At 37.3% G+C, this 11,607-nt stretch overlaps 3 pseudogenes; 2 read left to right on the forward strand and 1 right to left on the reverse strand.

The window, feature by feature from the left end:
* Positions 1–1,078: 1,078 nt before the first annotated feature.
* Positions 1,079–3,365, forward strand: LOC147461681 (uncharacterized; annotated as a pseudogene).
* A 254-nt stretch (positions 3,366–3,619) lies between these two features.
* LOC147461682 (uncharacterized) lies at positions 3,620–4,586 on the reverse strand (annotated as a pseudogene).
* Positions 4,587–8,535: 3,949 nt separating this feature from the next.
* On the forward strand, positions 8,536–10,551 carry LOC147461683 (uncharacterized; annotated as a pseudogene).
* Positions 10,552–11,607: the final 1,056 nt, after the last annotated feature.

Raw genomic sequence — 11,607 nt, forward strand, 5'->3', positions numbered from 1 at the left:
CTTCATTTATGATAGGCCTTGTGCTATCATTTATTCCCATTTAGCTAGATGCTTATAAGCTGACCAATGATGTCTTTGAGCATATCTACAACAAACTTTTATTTGAGGATAGTTTCCTATCTATTTATCCAGAGCGGCCAGCGTATTACATGTTTTCAGGTGTGTAGGTACCATACCTATGACTCAATGCATTGTATAATCACTTTTAAGCATTGTAAGTGTGACCACTTTTTTGGGTGTGTAGATATCATCTCTATGACTCTTAACAACTCTACAATGCAATGTCTAACGACTTTCAAGCATTGTATGACCACTTTCTAGCAACTACTTAAGCCACTTTCAAGAACTATTGTACCACTTTCCAAGGGATTCAAACCTTCTTATAGAACTACCTAACCACTTTCAAGCATATTATGACCACTTTCTAGCAGTACTTTGCCACTATCAATAACTATTGTACCTCTTTTCAAGGAAATGAACCCTATTATACAACTATCTAACCACTTTTTAGCACTCTATTAACCACTTTTAAGCATTTTCTAAGCTTTCATTAGGAAAATTTTGGGGTCTTGTTTGGGCCCTGTAAGAGTTTCCACCTCAGCAAATTTTTCGTGCAATTCTTTTAGCACAAAAGTATTTTGAAGTTATAGAGAAAATATATCAATAAGGTAAAACAAAGATTTCGTGTTACAATGATTAATATTTTGCTAAAAGTTTGTGCCTTGAAGGATCTTACAAGATCTAAATAGACGTTCTACTTTGAAATAAGAGAGGGAAAGTTCAAACTCATTTGAGCTAAAAAAAAATTGGCAGCAGCACCAATCTATTTCTATGAGAAACTTTTACAAAGATCAACCATTTTGCTGAACAATCCTTGATTATGGAGAATGCACAATCTAACAGCCAATCTTCTTTACTTCTTAAGCGTAAATACCATCTTCATATAGACATAGACACAAATTATGAGCCCATTCAAAAAAGGAATAGATCTTTCACACTTACTAAGCTGCATATGGATCACTTGAGACATACTAACCATAAACATCTTGATCTTTGGTGTGATGGAACACTTTATCCTATGGATCCCCTTGCTATGTCTACTCCTCCGTTTAATAATCTTACATCTCTATTACATTTTGTTGGGGATGGGTCTCATGGTCTCTTGGGTTACTGCAATAACTTGGTGATGAAGAATACACAACAAGCAATGATAAATCTAGAGATATTGAAGCAGCAACAAGTATCTTTGTTCAATTTATCGATGCAAAACAGTAAGCTTTTGCAAGAACAAACACTTTTGAAGAACAAAATATTATCCTCCAAAGAAACCATTGCTGAGCTTGAAAAGGAGGTGAGAAGGACGAGAATAAAAACCACTCCACTTGGTCTTCGTCAAAGATGTAGAAGTGTTTCCAACATTGAAACCCTCAAAGCTGGAAGTGGAGGTCTTAAGCGCAGGATTCGAGCAATAAGGTATGCCTTTTTAATACATATTCTTGTTGTAACAAAGTATTGATTATTAGCTAATCAAAAATATGTTTTTGCAGAGGCATGCTTCATCCTGAAAAGGAAAATATTGATCCTCAAATGGCCAAATCTTCATATTCCTCTTTGATTGCACCTCATCTTGCAAAAGAGATTTTGGAGGCCTCAAAGTTCAAGAAGATAAAGCAGGATATAATCAGTGATTTTCTACAAAGCACAACCATTGATACTTTAGATGTTCAAAGTGTCATAGATAATTGTGGCATTAGTCAAAAAGGATATTCATGCATCTTTAAATCAGTAAAGAGTCAGCTCAAAGATAAAAAGGTCTCATCTTCTCTCTTACCTATACCAGCTCATGTATGTCAAGCACGACAAGGTCTCAACACTGAAGTTTCACAATACTTGGGTGATTCATATTTCATCAACCAAGAATTTAGAAATGCGGGATGAGTGGTACACTTTAATGAATCGTCTAATATTTTTTTCAATTTGCAAAATCTTCAGAAGAAAATGGTCAAATTTTATAATGTGACAAGCGAGGAGGTACAAGGAAAACTAATCTTTGTGCTTAAGCTAGATGAATGTGAGATATTGAAGCAAAAAAAGACAGAACGTGTCACCATAACTCTGATGAATAGAGCACTTCAAGGAGTAGCAAAAAATCTTGTGAACAACGATGATAGCTTCAGTGTACAATCAGAGAATGATATATGGTGGCTAGGAGCTTTTGAGGTATACGAACTTTTAAGCTTTCTCTAGTTAATGTATCAAGTAATGTTAGTAACAAAAAGTCATTTATGCAGGTTGACAAAGAAGATCATGGCATTTTGTACTGGACATTTCACCAAACAGATATTCCTGATGTCATTTGTAGACAAAAAAATGGAGAACTTCTTCATGTTGAAGATATTGGAAGCTTCCAAGTAGAGTGGCATCTTGCTGGTGATCTCAAGACACTCAAGTGCATGTATAACATTGCAAAAGGTGCTAGCTCTAAATCACCTTGTCTATATTGTATGAACGAAGCTCACTCTTTGAGCTTGAAGCAGCACAATCGAAAACCCTCTAGAGCTAATGAGGATCCTAACTTCCGCGCCATTCTTGATATTCCACTTTCGCATGTCCATATATGTATATTGCATGCATTGTGCAAGATTGTTGAGAAGCTTGTATATTTATACATTGAATATGCATGGAAGTTGAAGCCAAAGACTGAGTCAAGAAAAGCAATTGAAAAGATAGAGAAAATACTATCAGAGATGGGGCTCCACGGAGGTAAAGTAAAGATAATTGCTTGTCAAAAGCGTTCAACATCATCACATGAAGTTCCGGTAAAACCTTCACTTGGAGGTGTGAAAGCTCGTAGGTTTTTGTCATTTCATGGTGAATTGGGCAAAATCAACAAGAGTCATAATTGCTCAACGGTAAAGTATGAGCAGTGGAAGAAGCTTCATAATGCTATTAAAGACCATGCTGATAATGGAAAGGCTTGGAATCACAAAGCAAAAGTGTGGATGGCTCTAGATGAGGTTTTCTGCTTACTTGACAAGAAAGAATGGATAGACAACGACAACATGAAATTAAATCTAGCCCTTCAAGATTTTGGTAAAAGTATGCAACATGCATGGAGTACTCAAAGCATTACCCACTACATGGTAATTCATACTTTTCTTCTTACAACCTATTTGATTTGTATAAATATAATTTTTATGACATGCAACATATTTTACACGATCATATGCCCTGGTTCACAAAGCAATATGGATGTCCTGCAATATGGTCCACTCAAGGAATGGAAAAATTCCATTATCAAGCTCGTGGAGCATACTTTCGACACACTCAACATGGCTGAGGAAAAAACAGAGCGAATAGCTTAAAAGAAGTATTTTTTTGGTTCTATAGAAGAGTCTTGCTACGAATAAGGGAGAAGAAAATTTCTAAAAACAAAAAACAAGCTCTTGCAATAAAGATATCCAAACAAATTCAAAGACGACAGAGCTGGAAGGATTCTACTGCAGAAGCAACCTTACATCAGTGGAGATCGAAGAGAGTGAGGGATAAAAAAGTTTGGGTTCTACCTCAAGATCCAGAAAACATTCTATAAAAGTGTATACTTAATACAAATCTATTTTCAAATGATATCTTCAATGTCTTCAACATCTTCTTGATCTAAACTTGAAGTGCCCTCTTTGATTTTGTATTCAACCTGCTTCAAATCATCGTGTCGAAGTAGAAATCGTTTCCCGAAAGGAGAAAGCTCTCTATAATGTTTAATTCCCTTTGCAAGAGCATATCCAGTATATGCTAAGTAACTTCCTGCAAGTGATCTTTGCATTGCATGACCATATCCAAAAACATTGATAGCACACTCTTTCTCCAAAAGGCTTACTTTGGTAGCATTTGGATGAAGAACATAGCCACCAAGATACTTTGACAATGTCTTGTATACAAATAGAGGTATATAACCATCAAAGGAGTACTTCATGTGAAAAATAACTAAATCAGGACAAGCAAGGTACTTAATGTAGTGCTTCAGAGCAGCATCTTTGGTAAGATCAACGACTCTAGATGACCGTCTTAAGAACTCATCTTTTGGTGGTTGAATCTACAAACATATAAAATCTATTAATCATTAGAAACATTGAAAGCAAAAAAAAAAAAACTTTAGCTTATACAAATAAAGTGCTTACCGTAATGTTCTCATCTGACACAAGTTGATTTTCCTTCCAAAGATTTATCGAACCAACATTTCATTTTTTGAGATCTGGCTCCTGAATGATTGGTACATCTTTATCTTGTTCATCTTCATTTTCACTATCCGCTTCTGAAAGATGAGGATCTGTTATATTCTCTTGTGCCTTGAGAAACTCTTCTTCGGTAGGCTCTTTATACTGAAGAGCTTCATTGAAACAAATCTCCAATGCTTTATGAGGCTCAAAGCAAACATCCAACTTGCCTAAAAGAGGATCTTTTTCTACAAAATCTTTGTATTTAACTGGCTCTTCATCGGTTCCAACATTATAGTTCAAGTGTTGTGCCAAAATAGCATACAATTCATCCTCTCGTAAACCAAATGACCTTTGGATATCTGAAAGCATTATATATTCTTCATGGCCAAGAGGAAAGCATGGTAGAATAGGCAAGGGAAATTTTCCTTTAAAAGTAGGGTACAAAGACTTCTCCAATGCGATATTGTCTTCTCGAATCCTAGAAAGTTGAAGACTCTCAACTTCTTGCCACTCTTTTTCTACATCAAGAACTTCTTCATTGTCTTGTTCATCTTTGATCACTTCACTTGATTTAGAGTTACTGTCATCCCTTTCTGCTTCTTCATCATCACTATCTCTCAAGAACAAAAACACAATAAACCCCACACTTTTCTTTAATAGTCTACATTTGTGTTTGCACTTTGGACACTTTGGAAGATTTAGTTTGACATTTTCTGATAAGGCGGAATACTTTTTGTTAATCCTAGAGGATTGTGATGGATTCTTTTGAACCAAATCTATAGTGTGAATATATTCTTCATCAAGGTATAGTACCATTCTTGAATCCACCAATTGATCAAACTCTTTGTGGTACTCCTGTAAAGCTTCTTTGTGAAAAATAAGAGTTTCTTCAAGTTCAAAAGGAGTATTAAACATTGTATAAAATGAATCATATGATTCCATGGCTCCACAATCATATAGAAATTCTTGCAATAGAATCTCGGGATTGTTTTTATCTGTAATAACAAATGTCTATATTAGAAGAGCGAGGTCATAATGCAATTACAAAAAACCTCTCTTGAATTATCGATGTATAATATACCTATGTCATCTGTATTCTGAGTAGATGTTTCCAAATCGTCATAAATAGATGAGATACCATCAGTTTGAGAGTCACGTTTTCTTTTCAAATCAGCCATAACCTTTGGGCAAAGATTCTCTCTCTCTCTCTCTCTCTTTTCAAATCAACCATAACCTTTGGGCAAAGATTCTCTCTCTCTCTCTCTCTCTCTCTCTCTCTCTCGCACGCACACACACACACACACACACACACACACACACACACACACACACACAATTCAACTATATACATGCATGTATGTATTATGTAGATTAATATATGTGTGTATATGTGGGTATGTGTGTGCACTTGAAACGCGTAGTAGTCAATGCAAACTAAATGAATACTATAGAACGCGATTCAAGTGCACTTAAACTATTGATGCTAGAGATGTACTTGAAATGCTTGAAAGTGACCTCCAACACAATTGAATTCATTCTTTGAGCATTTTAGGTGTATCCAATGAGTTAATTATGAGGACGTGTGTTGGTTTTCTTCCCCCATATCCTCTCTCATACACAATAAGTTGATATCACAATTACTGTTTACAAACAATAATTCTTATTGTATTTTTGGACCGACTACAATCGTGGTTACACTTTGTTATTGCATTGAAAAAACCCTTTCTTAAAGTCTTGGATGCTAAGGTTCTGACTATTTTTTAATAAAGAAAACCTAGGAACCCCTACTCGCATAATATACTAGATTCATACTAGTAGCTTGTCAGGTTTATTAACTCCATCTGCCAAGATTCCACACTATCAAGCCATAGGGATGGGGGGATGTAGTGGCTGATAGAACCTCTACAAAATGTATCACAACTCAAGGCAACAATATAGGCATAGGTTGTGCCTGCCAAGCAATGATGCATCAGTAGCAAGGCCTACACGGGCGGAAGCCAACACTATCATTTCCATAGGGGTAGTGCTTCCATAGCCCATGTTCAAGGGAGGGGTGCCATGTTAAGGAGATGAAAGGGATGGGGTGAAGACAAACCTTTCATCCCATGGTTGCAAACAATTACCCAATACATATCATTTAGCATTTACTAATTTCCATCACTTTCACTTCTCTGCATCTATGCATGTGGGCCACCATGCCCAACAACTATGTCACTATTTCGGTGCTTGCAAGCAACATCGATAATGTTTTATATGTTATTTCCTTTTATAATTTGTATCAAAGAGGGCCTTCTATGAATTGTTAAGGAGAGGGTTTAATCCCTGTAGGCATGGAGTGGCAAGTTGCAAGATGAGGGTAAGAATGGTTTATTATATGCCACAAAATCTACATGCAATGCCCCCTCAGTGCCCCTCATCCATGGTTGCTTCATGATCTCGTGGCGTTGCCCTTCTGCCTGAGCCAAATCAAGAAAAACTTTGCTTGCCCCCCCTTCGTGCCACCTCAATGGCTCTTCAATAGGCACCACACGTGTGTGTGTGTGTGTGTGTGTGTGTGTGTGTGTGTGTGTGTGTGTGTGTGTGTGTGTGTGTGTGTCATGCGCACCCTCACCATTTGATATACATGTAGGCCATTGCTCAACAATGCCAAAAAACGCCCAATACAGGCCTGCAAGGTGGAAATCATGAAAGGCTTCGACGGATCTGGTGAAATTAGGGGTGTGTGTGTATGAGAGTGAGAGAGAGAGAGAGTGAGTGCATGCAGACTTGAGTCTTCCAAAATAGAGAGAGAGAGAGAGAGAGAGAGAGAGAGAGAGAGAGAGAGAGAGAGAGAGAGAGAGAGAGAGAGAGAGAGAGAGAGAGAGAGAGAGAGAGAGAGAGCGAGACGCCCATGACCTTTGCACATGCTTCCAAGGAATTGAAAGAGAGGAAGTAAAAGCAAAGGGTAAATGATTTCAACCACTCCGTGAGATAGCAGAGAGATAGAGAGAGGAGGAGAATTAGCGTCAAAGGATCGGCCTTCATGGAGATCAACACAAAGAACAGACGAATCTTTTCAACAACACGTGAATCTCTCTCTCTCTAGATTGTAGTTCCTCGAAGGATGGATCTCCTTCAGCGCCGAATGGAGTTCCCTTCAGCTTTGAATGGAGTTCCCTTCAGCTCCGGATGGATTTGGAGAGAATGCCAAAGAATGACGTTGCAGGGGGTCTATATAGAGAGGAGAGAGGAAGGATGAGGTTGGAAGCTACTCTCGAGTTGCGGGGAGCCAACTCTTGGGTTGCGAGGCAGCCACATGCCTTTTGTATGAACTTTACCCGCAGCTTAAGATCACTTTTAATGCACTTTTGTACCTGCACTCAGGCCTCTACTCGCAGCTCTAGGCGTGCTCCCTGATGCCTTCACCACTTGCAGCACGTGGCATGCTCGCTGGCTACTCCATGTGCCATGTGGGCTGCTGGCTAGAATAAGGTTGGGGGTAATGGGAGCGCCAAAGGGAGGGGAAGGCCCTGGCTACAGGCATTTGCAGCCACGTGGAGGGCCACCCCTCTCTCTGTAATATAGATATAGATATTACATGCACTTACCTATTCCTCCTCTCCTTTTCTTGCTGGTTCCCCCTTCGCAAGAAGTTTCTAAAATGAATTGGGACCCCTACCCAACAAACACATATATGATTTATATTATCCAGTATTATATATGATAGTTAGATAAATAAGATGGTTATATGATACATATTATATATTATAGCTAGACAAATAGATTAGATAAATACAACCTCTTGACTTATCTATGTATGCACATGTGTGTGTGTGTGTGTGTGTGTGTATACACACTGTTTTTTTATAAATTGGGTATGTTTATACACACACACACACACACACACACACACACACACACACACACACACATATATATATATATATATATAGATAGATAGAGAGAGAGAGAGAGAGAGAGAGAGAGAGAGAGAGAGAGAGAGAGAGATTTATGTGTGTGTTTATGTTTCACTGACATATATTTGAAATACTAGTAAGCCCTCACAACTATATTTTATTAGTGTGTATAGCATTTCATGTACATCTAAGTGGAAGTACACACACATACATAGAGAAAGAGAGAGAGAGTTATGTCTCACTGGCATATAATTGAAATGCTATTAAGGACTTACAAGTATATACTATTAGTGTGTATGGCATTTCATGTACATCTAAGTTGAAGTACACACACAGACATACATACATAGAGAGAGAGAGAGATAATCTTGTGGTATTAAACCAATTCACTATTGTGATAAAGGTACTCTTCAAAAAAGAAAATGGCAAGAACAAAACCAACCGCAAAGAAAAGTCGTGGCGGCCGTGTTTCTCAACCCTCAAGCACTAGAACAACTTCAGAAGTGCTTACTGGACCAAGTGGTGTTAGTTCATCCCAAGAGACCAATAGACCAAGTTCTAGTGTAAGCGTAAATTTACCAAGGAGACGAAGGGTTTCACAAAATCTAGGTGTTCTAAGACAAATCAGAAAAGCACAAGATGCAACCACAAATTGCATTCCTAAAGCACCATTTGTCAGGATAGTGCGAGAGATAACGAAATGTGTAAAAGTGGGACAAGATGGATGGCTACAGCTGTTGCATGTCTTCAAGAGGCTTGTGAAGATTATCTTATTGAATATTTTAATGACACTTTCATTCTTGCAGCACATGCTCATAGAGTTACAATTATCCCTAAAGACATGACAAGCTTAAGCATGCTTAGACACCGTTACGAGCAATTTAGATATATGCCATCATTTGTAGATAAAAAAATGAAAGACATTCTTTTGATTCCTCCTGCAAGAAGGCCCAAAGAGTTGAAAGTAGAAGAAGTGACTGAAAAAGACAGACATAGTAGAGATACCAGGCTGAATCAAGACAGAATTGAGAGGCTCAAATTAAAACAGGATGACCATGAAGAGTTAAAGAGAAAGGCTCAACAATTGGAGATTTTGCAAAGAGAAGAAAAGGTTTTAAAGACTTTAAATGCTCTTGGTCCAAAGGTCGAAGTCTTAATGAAAGGTGATAACCATGTTGCCTTTGTCCCTTTGGAAGCTCAAGATGTCCAAATACTGAAGAGCTTTGACAATGACATCTCTGATACCCTTGTCATGATTTTTCTAAGGTAATATTTTTTTCTGTTTTTAATAAAGAGCTCCTCTCACCCATTGCTTTTATGATACTAACTTAAGTGTTCAATTGCAGCATGATCAAAGAAGAACTTCCTGAGGACGCCTGAGGGCGCACAAGATGAGGTGTTTATAATTGACTGTCAAATCTCTTGTCATTTAGATGAAAGAAAGCCTCCCCAAGAGCTTATAGCTTGGTTTACCCATTGCAATCCAAGTGTGAGAACTATTATTTTTCCATATATCTCAAGGTAAATCATTGTTGTGTACTATAACAAGTGTTTTCAATTGTGAAATTTAACTTTGTTCATCTTTTTTATAGGAACCATTGGAGTCTTGTCATGCTAGACATGCAAGAAAAAGTAGTTCTTTATCTGAATTCTATTGAGAAAACAACACACCTGGATATCAAAGGGTAAGAAATTTTAAGTCCTTACAAAAGGTATTAAGCAAAAAGATTTGAAGTATTATGAACTGTTTCAACAATCACGTCAACATCTTACTTGCAAACATTGAAAGATTCCATGCTTTGGGCAATATTTTTAAAGAGGTTATACATCGAAAGATTCAGGTTTGAGTTCTCTTTCTTGTACTAAGCTCTTGTTGTTTTTGTAAGTTTCTTTTGTCTTATGAATTATTTCGGTTGACAGGTACCACAACAAAAGGACAATCATAAGTGTGGATGGTATTTGCTGTATAATGCCAAAGCCATGTTGGATCATGTTTACAAAAACGAGACCTCTCAAGTCTATTTCTTTATAACAATTAATGCACAAATAATACAGTTGCTTTGACTCACAAAATTGTTTTTGTATTGTAGCTTTCTATTACAACATACACAGAGCTTGATGTAGCACACTTTCGCATCAAGAAAATTGAAAGCATGATAGATAATTTCAATGCGAATAGTTGGAGTAACTGCAAAGCTTGCTCAAAGGAAAAGCTAGAGTTTTATAGAAGAGAGGCCACAGATGATGACCTATCAAAGTTTTTCAAAGAGATGGAGTGGTTTGAAGATGAAGATCGTCTCGCAGAAGAATCGCCATCACAAAAAGAAGAGGTTCACAAAAAAGATCCGCCGATTGACCCTCATGTAGAATAATTTGTTGAAGACGGAGACATAAAGAAGTCGCCAATGCCAGAACCATTAGTAGTAAGCACTTCATGAAAGGACCAAAAGAGATTGAAAGTGACAATGTATCTGAAACACAATAAATGTATTTGAAGTACTTTTTGTATTAAAAAATCTTGCTTTAGACTAAGACCTTGTCTTTACCTTCTCCGTATTTGAATTTTTGTACTTAAGTGATAATTATAAAGACTACGTTTAAATATATGTCCTTGCACTTCATACACTTCTCTCTTCTCTTGGATACCTGTCAAGATAAAGGATTTTGTTAGTAAAAAATGTTTACGTTTCATGTAAACCTGTCGTTTTGATGGAGCTACTTACTTGTCTACCATTGATCTGAAATAAAAAATCTTGGGGAAGATCAACTTCATCTTCATTTATCAAATCTTGTCGAAGTTGTAGAAGATTACACTCTCCACCAATAGATAGAGTGGTTTGAAGTTCTTCATTCATCCACACATCAATGTGCACTAAAGGATTGCCTTGCATATTTTGAAGGTCTTGATCCAATCTCACAAGAGCACCATTCACTCTATGAGATCTCTGATAGTAAAATGTCATGATAAAGTTCTGACTTTTTATCATGTACTTCAGATTTACACTTGATGCATCCACTTTGCAATCAATTCCATTAGAATGACAAAAGTCCCATCCTTTGTCTAAAAACTCAAGTACTATGTCGTGGTCTACATTCTTACACACAAGCATCGTATTTTTAAGAGCTACTAGACATTCACTTGTGGCAAAGAAATCCACAAATACATGGATTGGCATGCTGACTTTGATTTTCACAAGCCTACTTGCTACATTAGGCTTCAACCCTTTTTGCACTTCATTAAATAGCTTCAAGCGAAATGCCTCACTTATGTCACTAGTTGGCAAGGGCCAGTCTGAACTTATAAAATCCGGTAAAGAAAGCTTTTCTAACGTTCCAGAAGAAAGATCGGTACCGACATGAAAGAAACTATCATAAAAGAAAACACCTAGCTCTGCAAGTTGTCGATTTGTTCTTCCTTGATACTGTTGACTACCAATGAAAGCATGGTAGACATTGATTACTCCTATTATACAATCCACTGATTGCCATTCTTC

Source organism: Adiantum capillus-veneris, chromosome 3, assembly GCF_014529385.1.
Source record: "Adiantum capillus-veneris isolate H3 chromosome 3, ASM1452938v2, whole genome shotgun sequence".
Classification (NCBI taxonomy): Eukaryota; Viridiplantae; Streptophyta; class Polypodiopsida; order Polypodiales; family Pteridaceae; genus Adiantum; species Adiantum capillus-veneris.